General features: G+C 42.5%; 1 non-coding gene across 1 annotated transcript; it reads left to right on the top strand.

Moving 5' to 3' along the window:
* Nucleotides 1-270: 270 nt before the first annotated feature.
* On the top strand, nt 271-342 carry TRNAT-CGU (transfer RNA threonine (anticodon CGU)). The gene has a single exon. It is a non-coding gene; the product is annotated as a tRNA-Thr (tRNA).
* The last annotated feature ends 19,343 nt before the right edge of the window (nt 343-19,685 follow it).

The raw sequence follows: 19,685 nt of genomic DNA, 5'->3' as shown, positions 1-19,685 counted from the left end.
CTGAAGGCATCAATGCTGCCGGATTCGAGACCCTCGTTATGTAATAAACGAGAAGAAAGGGAGTCAATCCGGCAACGTTGATGCCTTCAGGTATCATGCGTGGGTTTATTGACCATTGCCTTCACCCAAAAAGATCACGTACTCGTGACGCCTGCGGCAGAAAGGATGCTCCACATCCGCCGCCAAGGTTTGTGAGGGGTGGCGCTCGCTAACACTCCTACGATTCTAGTAGGAAACATAAATACCCAGGAAAGTGGATGGGGAAACGGCGCCGCGGTAGCTCAATTGGTAGAGCATCGCACGCGTATTGCGAATACGTGGGATCGTTCCCCACCCGCGGCAAGTTGTTCTTTTCATCCACTTTCATTTCCATTAATTTATCATTTCTTTAATTCATTTACTATGTACAAGTAAATTCCTATATGTTGTCCTTGGTGTCAGTGTTTGTTGGCTTCCTATGACATGCTTAATAAAAATCGGGTCCCTCGGTTAACCCTCTTGCTTCTCGTTTACCACAGAGAGAAGGACCTTGCGAGTGTATGCACCTCAGAGAGGCTTGAGTGCGTCTGTGAATATCTATGCGTATGCAAATGGTTTTCGCTTGACGTATGATACTCTTTTCATAATGACGGTGGATTTTTCCGCTCTGACTATCACCAAACTTCGCCCTCATTTCAGCCGAGATTCTACGTCACCAGGATCGCCTCTGCCATCGCCTTAGGCTTTGTGGAGGTAAGTGCGCCATCCGAAAAAAAAAAATGAAAGGAGGCACTGTGGCTCGCATTGCTGGAACTTGTTCACTTAAAATTTGTTGTTATAGAGTTAGCCATGGGTATGAAAATTCTTTTATTGTGGTAGCAATTATATGGACATTCCAAGCGCATTACCGCCGTCGCCGTCGCCGTCAGGTGCCGTATGAAGTCCAAGAGCGATAACAGCGTCGCCGCGTGCCCTACGCTGTATGTGGTAAAACCCCTCCATCCACGCGCCACCGCAGCTTTATTAAGTAGCGACAACCTTTGATGTGCGCCACCTTTCCCCTCACCAAATCCGGTTCCGCCATTTCCGGTTTCAAAATTTTCGGTTCCGGCGTTTCCGCTTCCTGAAGTTGCGCTGCGGGAATTTCCGCTTTGACTGCCGATAGTCAGATGCCCGTGCGTGCTTAGCAGCCAGGGCTAATCTGAGTAGCTCGAGCTCAAGCCCGTGGTCTTACACCATGCTCTAGCCATTCCACCGAGCGTCATCCGTGTGCATCTGCGTACTTGTTGTGCGCACGCTGCGCCCGCACGCTTTGCCTGTCGTTCCCTTTCGCTGTGCTTGCAATTTCTACAGCTGTGGCGGTAACCACAAGAAGAATGCAAAGGAGACAACCTGTTGTATTCCGCTGAAGTGGTAGTTCGCGGTCGCTGTCTTCCAAATGCACGAAAAACAGCAGTGGTCTCCAAACACCCAGGCACGATATTCCACTGTACGGTGTCTCTCGTGGCACAACCCGTCGCAGGTTGACGCGAAGCAGCGAACACGACCAGATCGCCGATTACAATAGGCGGTGCTTCTTGGATGGAATCGCATTCACAGTTTGAACCGCAGCTGGTGCAATCAAAGCCTATCCATCGACGCGAAAGTAAACAACGCTAAAAAACATAGCGTCACCTCCACTCGGAACAAGAAGCTGAAGCTACGTAAGTTCCGCTTGACGCCGGAAGCTAAGGGGGTGAGTGGGAGAGGGGCGCGGAGGACGAGGAGGGTTGGTTGGCGGCACTTAACCTGGTCGGCGGTGGCGCGGAGTGAATGGGTGCGGGGGTAGCCGACGGGGGCGGCTCAATTTCGCCCGCGGGAAAGAGATGAAAGCGAGCCGTCTCCCGTCGTGCGCGAGGCACTGCTTTGCAGTGTAGTCGATTTTTTTTTTTCGAGCTACGGTGGCTCGTCAGCGCAGCTGAATGTTACCATTTCCTCACTTAATGCAGTCCAACATAATTCGAGCAACAAATCGATGAAGTCATGAAGTCGCGGAATTTCACCCATAATGTATACGCGTTATGCTCGAAATCAAAGCTAAGGCGAACACGGACAGGGACAAGCGCTGTCTCAACAAAATTTTATTGAGTGAGGCTATACCTTTGTAATACACGAGATTCGGAGCCAAAAGACACAAACGCAGTAAAAAAAATGTTTGCACCCTTAATGGGGCTGCTTTGTCCAATCGCCAACACCATCACCCTTGAAGCCGTAAAAAGTTTACGGTATACACGACAGTGATCTCAAACTACACCTGCGATGAAAGAAACCGTAGTTCAAAACTGTGTACTGTTAATGACTCCGGGGTGTGCGCATGCACATAAAAAATCTGACACGAAAGTTATTGCGGTTTTCGTGTCTACTGTTCTCGTTTCGTCATGTTTACTCGGCACAAGAAGTCGTCGAATAAGAAAACTTTTATTGTACCCCATAAACGATTCGATTTTACCCCTCAAAGGTAAGAGATCCAGCCATGCAACGTTATGTATTTATTTATTTATTTATTTATTTATTTATTTATTTATTTATTTATTTATTTATTTATTTATTATACCCTCAGAGTGAACAGACATTACAGAAAGAAGTGGTAAGAAAAATAGAAAAAATAATTATACAATAATTGCTGTGAAGAGGCAGAATATACGATGTCACATGTGATTCGTTCAGTAGGCCTCTGCTAGCCGCAGCCGCTCTGCAGCCGCTCTGGTGTTCTATCATGGAGCACCAAGTCGTGGGTTCGATTCTCGACTGCGGCTTTCGCATTATGAAAGACATTGCTCGCGAAAAACGGCCACACATTGATCTTTCAGTGCGCGCTAAAGACCGCGCACCTGTTCGAACTTCCAGCAGCTCTAATACGCAGTGTCCATCACAGACTTGCGGAACCTGGATGTAAGTACAGCGCAAAACGGAACACTCATAGCGCTGTCACCTTTTGTTTCTCACCTTTGTCTCTATCACGTTTCGCGCTGTTAATACAATCAGGATGACCTACCAACTAGCCCAAACGTTTATCTTAAACTTCGGAACGTTCCACTTCACCACTGTTTCACGCGGGCACATGAGAACCGCGGATTATATTTGCATACTGCGTATTTTCTCTAACACGCTTCGGTTGTTATTGCTGTCCTGTGTTCTACTCCTTTACGCTGTATTCTGGATGGCTATAACCAACATTAGGTTGTTTTCTGCCAGTGACCCTTTCTTTACTGTTATCAAGTTATCGCTTGACGCAAGAAACGCCTACTGTATCAGATTATTCTTTAATGCTGTCGCAGATTCTACAGCGAGAGAGTATTGTCTAATCAGATTGCGCTGGCGAGGCGAATGGTGTCGTAGTACATCCTCGAATGTAAGCGAGTGCTAGCCATCCCCCTGGAACGTACCGTGATAGCACATATACAATAGGCGACGCACTTGATCCGTCAGTTCACACGCACACGCACACAAGAAGTGTTTACGCTGAAACTGATGACAAAAGCAGACATCAGCCTGTCGTGACGTTGGACATATCATTAGCGAAGGAGGCCGGCCGATGGCAATTGAACAACGCTTCCAAACGAAAAGCTTTGTTAATCGGGCCATAGGTTCTCAACAAACACCATATGGCAGCTGTATACCCTCCTTCAACGTCGCCTACAGCGTCACAGCGTCAGGCCTTTCGTAGTGGAGTTGCCGATCGCGCACTTCTGCATAAAGCCATCTTCATTTCTTTTTTTCTTTTTGCGGCAGCTACTGATCATCAAGCAGGTCAACGATTACTACGAAGGATTCGTGCCAGAGCCCGAAGACGGAGAGTCGCCGGCCAAGCCCACCAGCATGACGCTATCCCCCGAGAGTGCCGCAGACGCCATGCCGGTCCATCTGGTGAAGAAGGATTCCGGCGCCACGCCTGTGCCCCCAAACAAGGAGCCGGCGGGCGCCGTGGCAGTCCCTCCAATTCCTAAGGCTGCAGGCGCCAGGCCAGCCTGCCCGCAGAATACGCCCGTGAGGCAGGAGGTCGCCAGTCCATAGAGGAGGCACCGCCGCAAACAGTTACATTAATTTCAGCCATGCGAGCTGCAGAAGATCAACTCACCATTTCTGGCGAGGTGCGCGCTGTTCCGTCATCGCCCCTGCGTATCCGCTACGCGCTATATATGTATAATCTATAGATATATAAAAGAATTTGTCTACGTTCCTGCATGTTTTTGTGCAGTGCCCACCGGGGGGAAAATTTCATATGCCCCAATACCACCGTCTATTATAGTTCAGTAAGAGCACAGTATTGGTGTTGGCAAGTCCTATATATTCGGGGTGATCCTTTATATCTTTTCCGGAACGTTTAAAAATTGCCCGTTGGAGATAGCATAAATCTACTCCTCGAGCTATATTAATCATAGAGGCACTCATTACTTGCACGAGCAATCGAAACGCATGTTCAACTATACGTAAAATTTTTGCTAGTTAGCTTCTTAATTGCTTTAGGGCACATATCGCAATTTACGAATTGTTGCTGATGAAATTTCAAGACGTATCCACCTGGAATTCATTTGCAGGATGACCCCAGTTTGGAGATATGCGCCGTAATCATGCACTGTTGTTCCACTTACAATTTTAACAAAACGCTTTTTTGCGCATTCAAGCCAAAAAATAACTAGAAAGCACCACGCGGTTTGTCCCACAGTCTAGGAAATACGCATACTATCTCGAAACTGGTGTAATCCTGGAGATTCATTTCAAGTGGACACGTCTTACAAAGTGGCGGACTACAATTATCAAATTGGTAGAATAAGATGTGCCGTAAAGTAATTAATTAGGAAGTTTTTTAGCGAATACTTCTTAACTAAATATGTGTTTCGAATTCTCGTGCTAGTAATGTTCACCTCTTCGAATAATCCAGCTGAAGTACCAAAATTATGTGCCATCTGCCACGGGCGATCTTTAAGAACTGCGGAAAACTTGAAAGTGATCACCCCGTATATTAACAGCCGTATATTACTATGTATCGTATAGGGTTAATAAATATGGTTTACGAGGCATGCGGGCTTTTTCTTTTTTCTTTTTTCTTTTTGCGATACGCCGCTGGCAGTACAGTGCGTCATGGAGATAACCATTGCGGGCGAACTCGCATTCTGAAAATATTGCAGACATGCTGTGTCTATCGGTCTAACCACCCAGCACTTTCTTGTGTCCAGTCCCATACCTCTTTGACTGACGAATACATTACAACGGGTCCTCAACTAAATACGCACACCTTGTCAGGATGGACTGTACTGTTCTATGAGGATAGCTATAGGGGCTTTTTGGTACGGCGTATCTTATTTTGTTGTAGCGCAAACTGAACAAGGACAACAGAAAGGCACAATTGACACATACAGCGATGTGCGTGTCAGATGTGCCTTTCTGTTGTCTTTGTTCAGTTTGCGCTACAATAAAATAAGATATACTGTTCTTTGTGTAGTCCCGGTGAAAGACAAAAAAGAAAACAATCCCTTCCTGAATCATTTCACCTAAATTGGTTTGTCCAAATTCTTTAGAAACATTAATTTTTTCCTTGATTGTAGCCTCTTTAAACATTCACCATTCACTTAGTCTGACCGCTCGCTGGGAATACTAGTCTAGTTATTGCAACAATTTTCTGATTTTTTCTTTTAATTTGCGTTTCCCGTTTTCAATTAGGAATTCGCTTTAGCTACCTCCTGCCGCCCGATTCTTGGCCTACCCCCCTTAGTGGGCACGAGCTATGAGAGAGGTTCGTCGTCGTCATTATCATTGTGCCCAAACCGCGGAACCAAGCATCACTGTAAGGTCACAGATCTGGTTGTAATGATTCGAAGCCTTATGTGCTTCATTCCAGGCTATAGCTTTTCTTCCACAAGCGGCAAGATAATGGCATGGTCCACACGAAAACGCTACCAGCCAACTGTACAAAAAGAAAAGAAGAAAGACATCTGCGAGCGAAATCCTCCTCGTGGGTACGAGCCATGTTTTGAGGCAACAACAACAAGAAAGGCGTACAAAATGTGTGTCGCAGTCAAAGTGCTACACAATATATGTGTGTCTTATTCAATAAGCTCTCTTTGCCGCTTTCCGGTTGCGGCTGCTGGCAGTTTATTTATTTATTTTCTAGATGGGTCGAAACATAGGCTGCTGGCTGCTTAACATTTGGGACGTTATTCATGTGCCACTGGGTGAGTCGCACGGGGTATGTGAAGATTCTTGGCTAATCCCTCACAATGGGCAGTTGCTACTTGGTTGGTGCCCGATTATATAAGTAGAATAATGAGGTAACGGGTGGAGAAGTCAGCAGCAGAACTTCGAAGTAGTCATCAACAGAGAACTAAGTGGTATCAGAAGTACCCGAGTGTGGAGAAAGAAGTCAATGGGACTGCGTGGGATCAGACCTTGCATTGAGCGAGAAGCATTCTGTGGTGAACATAAGGCGATTGACCATTTTTGTTTATTCCCTCGCCCAATTCACAAATTTCAGGAAAACACACATTTTAGAAACAGAATTAGACAAGTTGAAGTCAATTCTTCTTTTTTCAATTCCTGGAAGTGTTTCTCTCGGAGCCTCCTCCCTTTGACAATGTCCCAAGGATGCTTGCTCAGCCGCTGAAGAGTTCTTTATTGCTTCAAATATTTTTCTTAGTTAAATTTTTGGCTCCTTATGTTATTTTCCATTCCTTGGAGTCTTCCCCCATTACTTCAGTTATCTTGTTGGAATTGCTAATCGCCTTCCAATTCAATCTGAATTCTGTTAAATCGCCCATAGTGCGTATGAGCCATCAACAGAGTGCAAAGAAACAAGCAAACGAACACACAGATCAGTAAGCATCAACGAAGGCTTCGCTTGTAGCTGATTCTTACACATTTCTTAGTTTCTTTACGTAGTTAAATGGTGCAACCTACTCTAGAGATTAGATCAGAAATGCAAGGGTTTCTGAGGCACTGCAAATGGGTTAAAATAATAATAATTCGGAGGAAAATAAATTGAAGCAAATTTAGGAGCAGGAAACTGCGAAATTAAAGGTTAACTTATATGCATGGGGTGCACCGATTTTTTCTCTTTCTCCCTTCCCGTATTTCAAGTGCCGATTGGTATGTTGGGCACTCTTATATGTTATGGGCCTTTGTACGCATGGTTTGCATATAAATTTTCTGTATCTCATCGCTTTGATATACTTTGATGTGCTTTGATAAATCAGTACGCGGATATTTTAAATAATTGATTGAGTCTGGCCAACCACTTGATAAACTATTGTTTTGTTCTCTCTTCCTATTCCATTACTTGTTTTTCTTTATCGGTGTTTGTTCGTTCGATTCTCTCTCTCTCTCTTTCTCTTTTTTTGTACAAGTTAACAGCTCTCAATTTCTTTTTTCTTTCCTTATTTCAGGGATTCACATTTTTTAAGGATGGAAATGCTCCAAAGATTCCTCTGTTTATGCATCCTGATGTTTAGCCGATCCTTCAAAGTTGGCGTGAGCCGCATTTCCCGGGATATGAATGAATGAAAACTTTATTAATGTTAAGAAGTGCCATTAGGTTAAGAAACCCTCAGTCCAGGGCGCTGGTGGTGAACTTCTCCAGGCACTTTTGGACGTACAGCCTGTAACGTTGGTCTTCCTGTGAGTTGGCGAGAGTAAGCGGGTATATTGAGCGAGCGAGTATGGGGTGTATTTTCCGAGATCATCATCATGATCGATTTAACACCTCTTTATGCACAATAGGTATGAAGCACACGACAAAAATGGTTTTCCCTGCTTCTCTATTAATATCGTAACGATCTCAGTAAGATATATTCAAGTATGGATAGTGAGCCCTGATTAAAGATTGACCAGGGTTGCACTGCATGTGGCCCGTGAGTGTATGTTTAGGGGCCCGCGGTCACGCTTAGAATAAACAGTGCAACTAGAGCAATCTGCAGTGCTCCCCGGGGATAAAATGCGTGAAGCGCGTGAATTCATAGATTCCATCTCTTCTGTTGACTGCTCGACGATAAAGTCTGAATCAAACGCTGAGCTAGCTTTTGTACGCTTTTCATCTGTAATACAGCAATGTGTACATGATGCAACCACTTTTGTTCGATGTAACAAGAAGTATCCAGCACCCCACAACCCGTGGCTCACAGATGCTTTGCTAGTGTGCGTGCGCAAGAAAGAGAATATGTACAAGAAAATTAAACGTCGCCCATTTAACTTCAAATTGCAGAAGCAATATGCTTGCTATAAAAATGTCCTAAACAAATTGTTGAAAGGTGCCAAAAAGAAATATTATGAAATTAAAATTAATGAAGCTGAAGGTATCGCTAAACAGTGGAAGGTCATAAACTATTTTTTGAACAGAAACTTAAAAGACTCACCAATAAGTGAGATTTCAAGCTCTAGTGGTACGTATCAAAATCCATCAGACATCGCAAATTAATTTAATAATTTCTTTTCCGATAATAATAAGCCCCTTCCTACCAGTCCTATAACAACACACCAGAGACAACTATAGCTAACAAGTGCACGTCTTGATGAAATACAACCAGTGCACCTAAAATACGTTGCTGATATTGTTGCTGACCCATTTTCTTATGTAACTAACCTTTTATTTAAATGCGGTGTATTTCCATCTAAACTTAAGAAAGCCAAAATAGTCCCTGTATTTAAAAAAGGTGATAGAGGGTTGATTTCTAACTATCGCCCTATTGCTATATTACCCGTGTTCAGCAATATTATAGAGAAATGTTTTGAAAAGCGTCTAACTAAGTATCTAACAAAATTTGACATTCTTTGCACCACGCAATTTGGCTTTCGTGCAGGTTACTCTAATAATCTTGTGCTTCTTTCATTCACTGATCGAATTAAACACCACATTGACGAAGGTAAATATGCAGGAGCAGTGTTTATTGACCTCGCCAAAGCGTTTGATTCAATTCTTCATAATATTTTAATTACTAAATTAAACGCAATCGGTGTTGTGGGACCGGCGCTGGCTTTTGTTCGCGATTATTTAACTAATAGACAACAGGCTGTTAGCATTTCTAATCACCTTTCTAACTTCAAATTAATTGATAGGGGAGTTCCTCAGGGGTCTATACTAGGCCCATTACTCTTCACTATCTACATTAATGACTTAACTGCCCATCTTTCACATTGTGAACCTTATCTCTATGCGGACGACACTACGATTCTAACTGCTGACACCGATATTAATAGCCTAACTTCTAAGCTCAATACCGATTTGGAAAACATTATTCGCTGGTGTCGTCACAATTCTTTAGAAATTAGCCCTAGTAAAACAGTGTTCCATGCTATTTCACCCCACTCAAAAGAAAGTAATAAATATTCCGACCATAGCTATCGATAGTTATCCCATCAAACCTTCTAGTCATTGTCGTTTTTTGGGGGTTGTCCTCGATTCCAACTTAAAGTACACTACCCATATTTCACACCTAAAGCAATAAATTGGACATGGTATCCGAATTATTATAAAAGCACGTCCATACTTTAGACTACCAACCTTGCTTTCTCTTTATCATGCATTCATTCACAGTCACTTCACCTATTGCATTGCGACTTGGGGCAACACATATAGCTCTCACCTTGTTCCTTTACAATACGTCCAGAACCAGGCCATCCGCATTATTACTTTCCAGTCACCCCGATGTAGTGCATCTGCTCTTTTGCAAGAGCATCGCATTCTCACAATTCATAAACTATTTCAATTAAACATGGCAATCCTTCAGGACAACATTCATTTGGGCTAGATGGTGCATACTTGAATTACGAAGGAACAGCGCCAACGAAGACGATCACAAGTGGGGAGAACGACACAGGACAAGCGCCTGTGGCGCTTGTCCTGTGTCGTTCTCCTCACTTGTGATCGTCTTCGTTGGCGCTGTTCCTTCGTAATGGCAATCCTTGTCTATAATTCCCTTCACTCAAACATTCCCCAAATAATCTTTAACACTGAACAACTTGCTAATCATAATAATACTCGATTTGCATTAGCTAACAACTTCTTATTACCTAAAATCAGAACTAATTTTGGCAAATTCACTTCTTCGTTCACAGCGATGTCTTACTGGAACTGTATTCCAACGGACATAAAGCTGTCTCCTAGTATAGGCAGCTTTAAAAAGCATTTATTAACATATTTACTTAACTTGTGAATGCTGTAAGGTAATTTAACATGTTCCGATTGCTTCATTATGGATAAACCACTATATCTCTTTAACATTTCACATTTCACCACATTTCACCATTTCACCAACATTTCATCATATCTGTCCACTTGTTTCCTTGTGTCAGTTATTGCTGGAACACTGCCTCTAGGCCACATTTCACTTCCCATGTTTTGTTTTGTTTTCAATTCAGTACATGATGTAATTCTGTACAGCGTTATGCCATGTTCTTAGCTTACTTGTTTTCTTGCATTAACACATGTTAACAATTCTACCTCCTTGCTGTATTTGCATTAACCTGAATTATTTTGTTACTTTTATTTGTTCAAAACTCAATTCTGTGTACTATCAAATAATGTTTCGGTTCCTTTGCTGCGTTTGCTGTAACCTAACTTGTTTTGATCTTTCTAATTAGAACAGGAGGTCCCCCTACAGCCTTGAGCTTCGGGACCTCCTTCTGTATATCTTGTTACTGTGATTTTATTTTTTTGAGTGAATAAACAAATTCTTCTTCTAAAAAAAAAGAGGGAGTAGCCTCTCCATTCGATTTTACGGGAACCTTAATAGAAACAAACACACTAACAAAATACTGAAGCTTGCGTGCAGCTTCAGGAGAACTTATGGCGGTGAGCACCGGTTTTTGATGACCCTCAGCCAGATTCACTTTTTGTCTTTAAGTACCGGTGCCGCATTACAAGATGGGCTGGGGAAAACTACGAACGGCACCAATGACACCACTTTTGCTTAAGCAAAAGATGCTACGTTCCAGGATAAGTCGTGTGGCTCCCACATGAGTTGGTTAAGCCCTCACTGGTTTTCAGTTCTGCAGCCCTGAAACACAGTTTGTGCTCGAACAAAACACATGTCCATTCCAGCGGAAATATTAATCTCCTTTCGATGACGAAAGCAAGAAAAAGAAAGGTTTAGTTCTTAGACAATTCTTGGTATGTTTTCTTGCTGTACCACGTGGCTTCTTGGCCAATCTCCCGCAGCGAGCAATTGTCATCATTTCAAAACAAGAAGAAGAGGATGAAGGCCGGTAAGTACGATATCTCATATCTCATATCTCATATCTATATCATATCATATCTCATATCGTACCATATCTCATGGGGTTTAAGAACAGATTTGTGCGGCACCCGATTGTGGAACTGGTCGTTGGACAATCGCCTCACGTGTGTAAACTCCGGATCTGTTACGTTTGTTAGAGGCCGATCTTACTCTTCACTAGATCTTACATTCTCTGGCCCGAGTCTCTCCGTAACTTCTTGGTCGACTATTGATTGTTCGACAAGCAGTGATCACCTTCCGATAGTATTTGACGTTGCACGTCCGGTAACATTTATAGGTGTTCAGGTTCGAACCTTCATAAATTACAACATTTTTAAAAAATGCTTACGAAATGTTCTTTCATCTCTGTCTGATGCGCCTACAGAACAAAAAACCACGATTATCTGTTCCGCTTTGGAAAGTTCTCAAAAAAGGCTCAATTTGAGATTGGATTGAATAAAAGAAATTCTTACAGTCCTTGGTGGAATGAAGAATGCACTCGAGACTACAGAAAGAGAAAAGCTGCTTGGAAAAAATTATTGCATAACCAGAGTCCCCAAAATTGGAGTGACTATAAATTTTTTCGAGCTGTCTTTAAACATACAGTTTCTAAAGCCAAAGATGAATTCGACTGTAAGCATTTTGATTTCTTATCTAACAATAAAAATAAGCGTGCATTGTTCCGTTTTCTCCGCGGTAGAAAAATTCTTCCGCGTCAAATTAATATTGACTCTATAATCTTAAGTAGCGATGAAATGAAACAATCACTAGAAGAAATCGCGAAGGGATTAGAAATTAGATTTTCTTCTGTCTTGCCAAGTGGTTCTCGCTTACGAAGGGCATCAGATGATTTTACAGAAATCTCCATGTTAGAATTGGCTGAAATCGTGGAGCGACTTCCAGATTCAGCTCCCGGTGTGGATGGGGTAACATCTACTACGCTCAGAATTTTATTTAAGGAAGCTCCCGATGACCTTTTAGCTATTGTAAATCACTCAATTTGCTTCTCATGGATTCCGTCTGCGTGGAAAATTGCTAAAATCATCCCTATTCTTAAAAATCATGGGGAAGGTTATAAAATAGATAACATTAGGCCAATTGCGCTAACTTCAAATTTGGTTAAATTAATTGAAAGAATTCTATATGCCCGCATGCTTAAATTTATACAGAACAAGGACTTGCTTAGCCCCTGCCAAATTGGATTCCGACCATCATGTTCAATTTGGCATGCTCACGTGGACCTAGAAAGTAGAATAAAATTAGCACGGCGACAGAGGAAAATATGTGCCCTTGTGACATTAGACATTTCCAAAGCCTACGACAGTGTAGAACACTTAATTTTATTAGATATACTGCGAAATATAGAGATTCCAAATTATTTTTCAAACTGGATTGGTGAATTTTTAAATGGAAGAACATTTTACTGCAGTCTGAGAGGCGTTTCCTCGAGTATATATAATCAATCACGAGGTGTTCCTCAAGGAGCTGTCACTTCACCATTACTATTTAATATTCTGATGTGTTCCATTCCTCTTCATCAAGATGTACAAACATACGTTACGCGGATGACATTGCTTTCTTCGCATCAGACAGTGATATTCACTCTCTATATTATCGACTGCAAAACTACCTCAACGCCATAGAAACCTGGTTAAACAAAATTCGCCTTTCACTTAACGTTAGAAAATCCTCGATATTGGTTTTCCCTCTTAACAATCCCGTTAATATATCGATATCCTATCGCCTCGAGACTATACCTCAAGTGGAGTCGGTGAAATACTTAGGTGTAGTATATGACAGTTCCCTCAACTGGCTCGGCCATATTGACCATATCGTTAAAAAAGGAGTACGAGCAGTTGGTATGCTACGTAAGCTGTGCAATAGTCGGTCCGGAATGCGGAGAGATCCCCTTTTAATGATATACAAGATGTATGTGCGGCCCATTTTAGAATTTGGATGTGTTTTATTTTCTGGTGCCCCAGCTTATAAATTACGTCCCCTTGTTCTACTTGAGCGGGAAGCCATACGACTGTGTTGCGGATTACCGAAATATGTTGCCAATAACATATTACACCAAGAAGTCAGGTTGCCTTCAATATTGTGTAGATTTCGGTTACTGACGGTGCAAACAGTCTTGAAATTGTATGAATCCCCTATTAGAAGATTGAAATACATATTCATTTCTCAGCCTGCACTTTTCTTCGGAGTACACTGGCATCGTTTTCATACACCACAGGTCGTCTTCGTACAAACATTGATAAATCCCTTAAATGTACGTCTCTGGGAGGTACCGCCTATTTGTGATGTGCGAGAGAACCTAGAAATTATATTTGATGACATCTACCCAAATAATGCAAAACATCTCCCTTATAATATATTAAACGGCTTATTACAGGATCATTTATTGAGTTTAGCTATAAGTACGGTCATTGCGACAGACGCCTCACAGTGTGAAGAAAAATCTGGAATTGGCATTTTCTCTCCCTCTCTAAACTGGTCATTTGCAATCAGGATTCCGGACTTTTATACCGTATTTTTGGCTGAATTTCTGGCTGTAGTCCTAGCCTTACGCAAACTAAATCTGTCAACATCGGCGGTAGTAATTATAACAGATTCTTTATCCTTATGTTCCTCGCTCACAGCAAATGGTGTCACTAACCTTTTACGTACATTTCATTTTCTAGTGCCTGCCCACATAAATTTAATTAGATTGCTTTGGGTGCCTGGACATAAAGGATTAGTCATGAATGAAATGGCTGACAGTCTCGCGAGAGCGGCCCTCAGTGGCCCTGTATTACCATTACTTCCTACAATAGCTTACCTGACGACTACTAGATTCAGGAGATATACAATTACTCAAGACTTCTTGAACCCAGCTGTAGCAAATTTTTCAGAATATCGACACCTCCTATTCCCTTGGCCTAAAAATTCCTTTCACACCAGAAAAACTGAAGTCATCTTTACCCAATTACGTTGTCGAATACCAAAATTAAACTTCTATCGTCACAGGGTAGGTCTGGTGCCCTCCCCTCTGTGCCCAGTCTGTGGAGAAGATGAAACAATAGATCATTTTTTCATATTCTGCCGCCGTTTCACTTCTTTAAGAAAAAATCTAGAATCAAGATTTACACAGCTTGGTTTGAGCTTTTCAATTATAAATATCCTTTCTCTAGGAGCCTCCTCTCTTGGACAGTGCCACAGGGATATTTGCTCAACCGTGGAGGATTTTATAATTGCTACAAAGAGATTGTCTTGAATTCTTAAACATTTTATTTTTGTTCATTTCCTCCAGTTAGCTTTACCATTTTCAGTTTTTTAATAAAGATAGCCTAATTTCATCCAAATCTTGGCCAATCCCCCACAGTGGGTGTGCGCCATCGCATAAGGAATACCATACCATACCATACCATACGATGGGAAGGTCGTTCGAAGCCTGGGCAGCCAGTTTCTAGCATCAGGTAGTATTTAGTTAATTTTGGTTCCTGTTTTCATTCCTTTCCAATTTAAGCTTGAAGCTGTTTTATTTGCTGTGATACATCAGAGGCTGCAGTGATGTCCAGGGACTCTACTGGGCAGCGGTGTTCTGCCTAGACAGCCGCTCTCAAACCTGATCAATTACCATTGAAAACATTTCTCCGCAGCGGCATTAGCAGCGCTCCCGTTGCGCTGGTTCCCTTGGGTAATGGCTCTATCAGATTGAATAACCCCCAAAGCAATGTAGGGGCAACCTCACGCTGTGACTACTCACTACCAGAATATCACTGATGTCCGGCAGTTCGGTCGCGGTGGCATAGAGTGCAGGTCGCCAGACCAGGCTTGCCTAGCGGATCTGCTGAAGTGCTCGTCATTTGCCTCTGTCCCGGTGAGTTCGTTTATACCACCAAATCTTGTATGCACCAAGGGACTCCGTACGCGGAGTTAACTCTCAACTCACTTCATCTGAAACCCTGTAGAAGCTAGTCATGGCCGGAGTTGTAGCAATTTACCGCTGTAATCGCGTCGTGGATAATATACGGTTTCCCACTTAATCGGTTATTGCGACATTTGCTAGTATATCGTGCCCATCAGAGACCAAAGCGTGGCCTCTTGTCTTTAGGGTTGGAACTATCGCTTCACGTTCCTTACATTGACGAAATTTCTGGAGACTCGGGCATAGTGCAGGTGGATGCAAATATGGATTGCACTTTGATACCGACTGCACTGCCCAAAATGAGAAGTTGTGCCTCTTTGAAAGTGCACACACAGCGGACTATGCAGATTGTCCAGTTCGTGTGCAATAAACAAAAGTGCTAGAAGTTATTGACAAGAGGAGGTGCTCTAGGAGAGATGCTATGGCGATTGTCAAAGAGTTGTTGCCCGGATACGCTGGAGTTACCGCACGTGAATCTTCTTTCAAGGATACGACCTTTGCGCAGACAGATGAAGCCACAGTAGAAAAGGCAATGACAAAAGCGATGGACCGATTAGTCGCCAGCCTCTCAGAATGCTTATGCCAGCTAGTAAGCACTCCATCTCATCCTTCTGCAGCTTCGAAGCTATCAGCTCCAAAAGAAGTAAACAACATCAACAAAGGGAGTTTGCTTCCCTCAGATGACAGCCGTGAGACATCTAAATCTTCAGCGACTTCTCACCAAACTTACACGTTGGACTTGAACGTCAATACTAAGGTTTGTCGATGCTGGAGTTAAAAAACGTAGCTGGTCACCATTAAACCGTGTTTTCTTTCTTGCCGCCCCAGAATAAGAACAAAAAGACTCCACTTAACAAGGTCCTCAAGGAGGATATTTTCGAGAAGGTTGCTGTTAGTACAACACTACGTATCTCCACCATAGGTTCTTTAATGTCATTACACTGGAATTGTCGTTAAATTTTGGCAGCTTTCACAGATTTGTCGTGTCTCACTGTTCAATTAGATCCTGATATAATCCTTCTACTAGAAGCTTGACTAGCCCCTGAGAAAAATTTTTATCTCAGAAGTTATCGCTCTTTTCGTTTAGATCGGTCAACACACGGTGGTGAATTACTTACATTAGTTTCAACCAGAATTTGTCACGAAGCAAAGGTAGCACTGAAACTCCTGTCCCTGAATTCGAAATTCTTGTAATAGCCTTGCGTCTACCTTCATGTCGTTCGTTTTTCATCGCCAATGTATACTATCCTTCAAGGATTCACGACACACGGCATTTGGATAGTGTAAATTCTCGTCCAGTGCCACAGTCGAGTACCGACTGTGGCATTAGTCTCAGGACAATAATCTCCTATGTCAAAATTAAGGCAATCCTACCTTTGTTAGACGTTTAGCTGCTTTTGCTCTAGCTTTAACTTTCTCAGATTCAGGTCTTTGCCTATCCTCTTGGTCGACTGTTGACTATGCCACAAATAGTGACCACATTCCGGTGATCTTTGAGATTATGTGCCCGGTAATATTCTTAGCGTCTCATGCTCGACCATACATAAATTGCAGTAAATTCTAAAGTAATTTGCGATCATCATTGACTACCCTACCTGAAGCGAATTCTAAGCGAAAAGTATTAAGCACTTGTTCACTCTAAGAGGACTCCCGTAGAAAAAGTGAATTTGAGGTTTACTCAGTCCTTCGCGCTCGTGGAATGATGACTGCTCGCGGGATTATAGAAGAAGGAAAGCCGCCTGGAAGAAATTGTTACCAATGCCCGAATAATTACATAACCAATAGTTACATAACCAATGCCCGAATAATTGGTCAGTCTATAAATTTGTTGCAGCTACATTTAAACGCGGTGTATCAAAAGCAATACATGAATACGACATAAAGCATATTGATTTTGTTGCCAAACCCAATAACAAAAGGGCTCTATTCGGCTTTCTTAAGTACAAAAAAAAATTCCGTTGCCGCTCAACGTCGAATCTAGAGCTTTATTCCCGCGTGACATGGTAGAGTCATTGGAAATTCTAGCTCAAGGGTTAGAGCATCGCTTTTCTTCTAATGTTCGTCCCCCTACATTGATTTCGCATATTTATGAGGAATTTACGGAGATATCTGTGGATGAACTCTCATATGTCTTACGGTAAATTCCGTATTTAGGCTCTAGGCCCTGATGGAGTCTCCTCGGCCGTGTTAACTATTTTATATAAAGAGTCGCAGGACGATCTACTAAGCATTATAAATTATTCAGTCGGAGGAGCTTGAATTCCACCAGAATGAAAGATCATACCGTTACCTAAAAAACCGGGAGAGGATTGTAACTAGGCAACATTAGACCAATCGCATTTACATTTAATTTTGTTAAGTTCATAGAGCCTTACATGTTCGCATTATGAATATTAGAAATATAAGAAAGCTTCTTAGTCATGTCGATTTAGATTCAGGCCGGGGTGCTCCATATGGCTGGCCAATATTGACCTGGAAAGTCGTATACAACTTGCACGGCGCCAAGGTGAGTACGCGGCATTGGTTACGCCTAATATCACCAAGGCATACGACAGCGTCGAATGCGAGACATTGGTAAGCCGGCTACGAGAACTTAATATTCCCAAATATTTGCAAGGATGGATCGCGCAATTTTTAAGTGGCAGAAAATTTTATTTCTTCCGGAACGGCTTTTCATCGATTACACACAGACATACAAAAGGAGTTCCACAGGGCTCAGTGCTAACTCCCGTTTTATTCAATAAGTTGCTGAGCTCCATGCCATCCCAAGAGGACGTTTACACTTACCTGCACAAGGGTGAAATCGCATTCTTCTCGTTGCCAACGGATATTCAAACACCTTACGAAAACCTTCAACGCTATTTATGTGTTCTAGAAGCTTGGCTAAATCAAATTCGTCTGGCTCTAAACCAGAACAAGTGATCATTGCTCGTACTTCCTTTGAAGGATCCGGTACATATATCTTTGTCTTACCAGCTCACTTTCATTCCGCTAGTACAGTCGCGTGCAATATGACTTGCAACACCCTTGTTCGTGGTCGAAGTGGCTCGCAGGGCTGCGCGGCGAATCTGACATGCGAAATAGCGGTCTAATAAATGCCATAATTGAAGCTGTGTTTAGGTCTGGAACTTACCCTGCGTCTACGCAGCCGTACAGTCTTGGAGCCCCTTCAACCACGGGTACCGGTGTTGCAGGTCGTATCGCGCGTGACTACACACGCTGTTAAGTATGTTGGTGCTATATACGACAGCTTTTTTTCAAGGGCGCTCGACCGCTGGGTTTGTTACAGACTGAGCAACAGTCGATCAAGGATGCGCAGGGCCACCTTGTTATCAATCTAACGTATGTATGTACGCCCTGTCCTGGAATTCGGCTGTGTACTATACTCTGGGGCGCCTGCCTATAAGCTTCGCCCCCTTGTTCTTCTAGAAAACCAGGCAATTAAGACTATGTTTAGGGCTGCCTAAGTTTGTAGCAAATATTATGTTGCATTTAGAAGCAAGAATTCCTTCTCTTGTAATTTGGTTTCGTGTGCTCGCGGTGTAAACATTTTTAAGGGCGCACGAATCGCCAATAAGACGTTGCCAAACAGTGTTCGTTTCTCAGCCTAGTATGTTTTTCGATGCACATTGGTCTCCATTTCACACCCCTCACGTTAATTTTGTACAAACTCTTCTCGATCCGTTGAACGTTAGGATCAGAGAGATAAAGCCAATTTGTGACGGGGAAAATTCTCTTAACATGCAATTGGAGGATATTTTTCCAAGCAACGCAAAACACCTTCGTTACCGAATGTTAAGTGCCGTTTTACGGGGTTATTTAATAAAATCACATACAAATGTAGTCATAGCGATGGATGCCACGCAGAACCACGAAAAATATGGTATTGGTATGTTCAGCCCTATTCTCGATTGGTCAATTTCCCTGCGGCTTCCAGACTTTGTACCAATATTTCTTGCAGAATTTTTAGCAGTAGTACTGGCCCTTATTAAATTAAGCCTAACAATACATTATGTAGTCATTGTTACTGATTCTCTGTCCTTGTGTACTTCACTCACAGCACCTAACGAATCTCAGTTTCTGCGATTGTTTAAATCCTTAATACCTAAACACTTAACTAATATCCATTTAGTCTGGGTACCTGGGCATACAGGCCTAGTTCTAAATGGAACGTCTGATTCACTGGCGAAAGCGTCGATAGTTTGCCCAGCCATTCAAATTCTCCCTACATCAGCCTTGATCATGGCTGCAAGATTTCGGAGGCAAATGATGAAGCGAGAATTCTCTGTACCATATATATTAAATTCCTCGGATTTTAAACCCTTATTGTGCTGTTGGAAATGCACTCTATGCAAATCAACAAAAATTGAGGTAACTATCAGTAGGCTTCGCTGTCGCATACCTTCTTTAAGTTTTTATTTATACAGGGCTGGTCTGGTACCCTCACTGATTTGTCATGTACGTAGGCAAGATGAGGACATAGAACAATTTTTAGTTTCTTGTCGACGATTTATTAGCTTAACAAAACGAATCCTAGAAACCGCACTCAACCT

The sequence above is a fragment of the Dermacentor variabilis genome, chromosome 4, assembly GCF_050947875.1.
Source record: "Dermacentor variabilis isolate Ectoservices chromosome 4, ASM5094787v1, whole genome shotgun sequence".
In the NCBI taxonomy this organism is placed as follows: domain Eukaryota; kingdom Metazoa; phylum Arthropoda; class Arachnida; order Ixodida; family Ixodidae; genus Dermacentor; species Dermacentor variabilis.
This window is presented reverse-complemented; position numbering and strand designations above follow the sequence as displayed.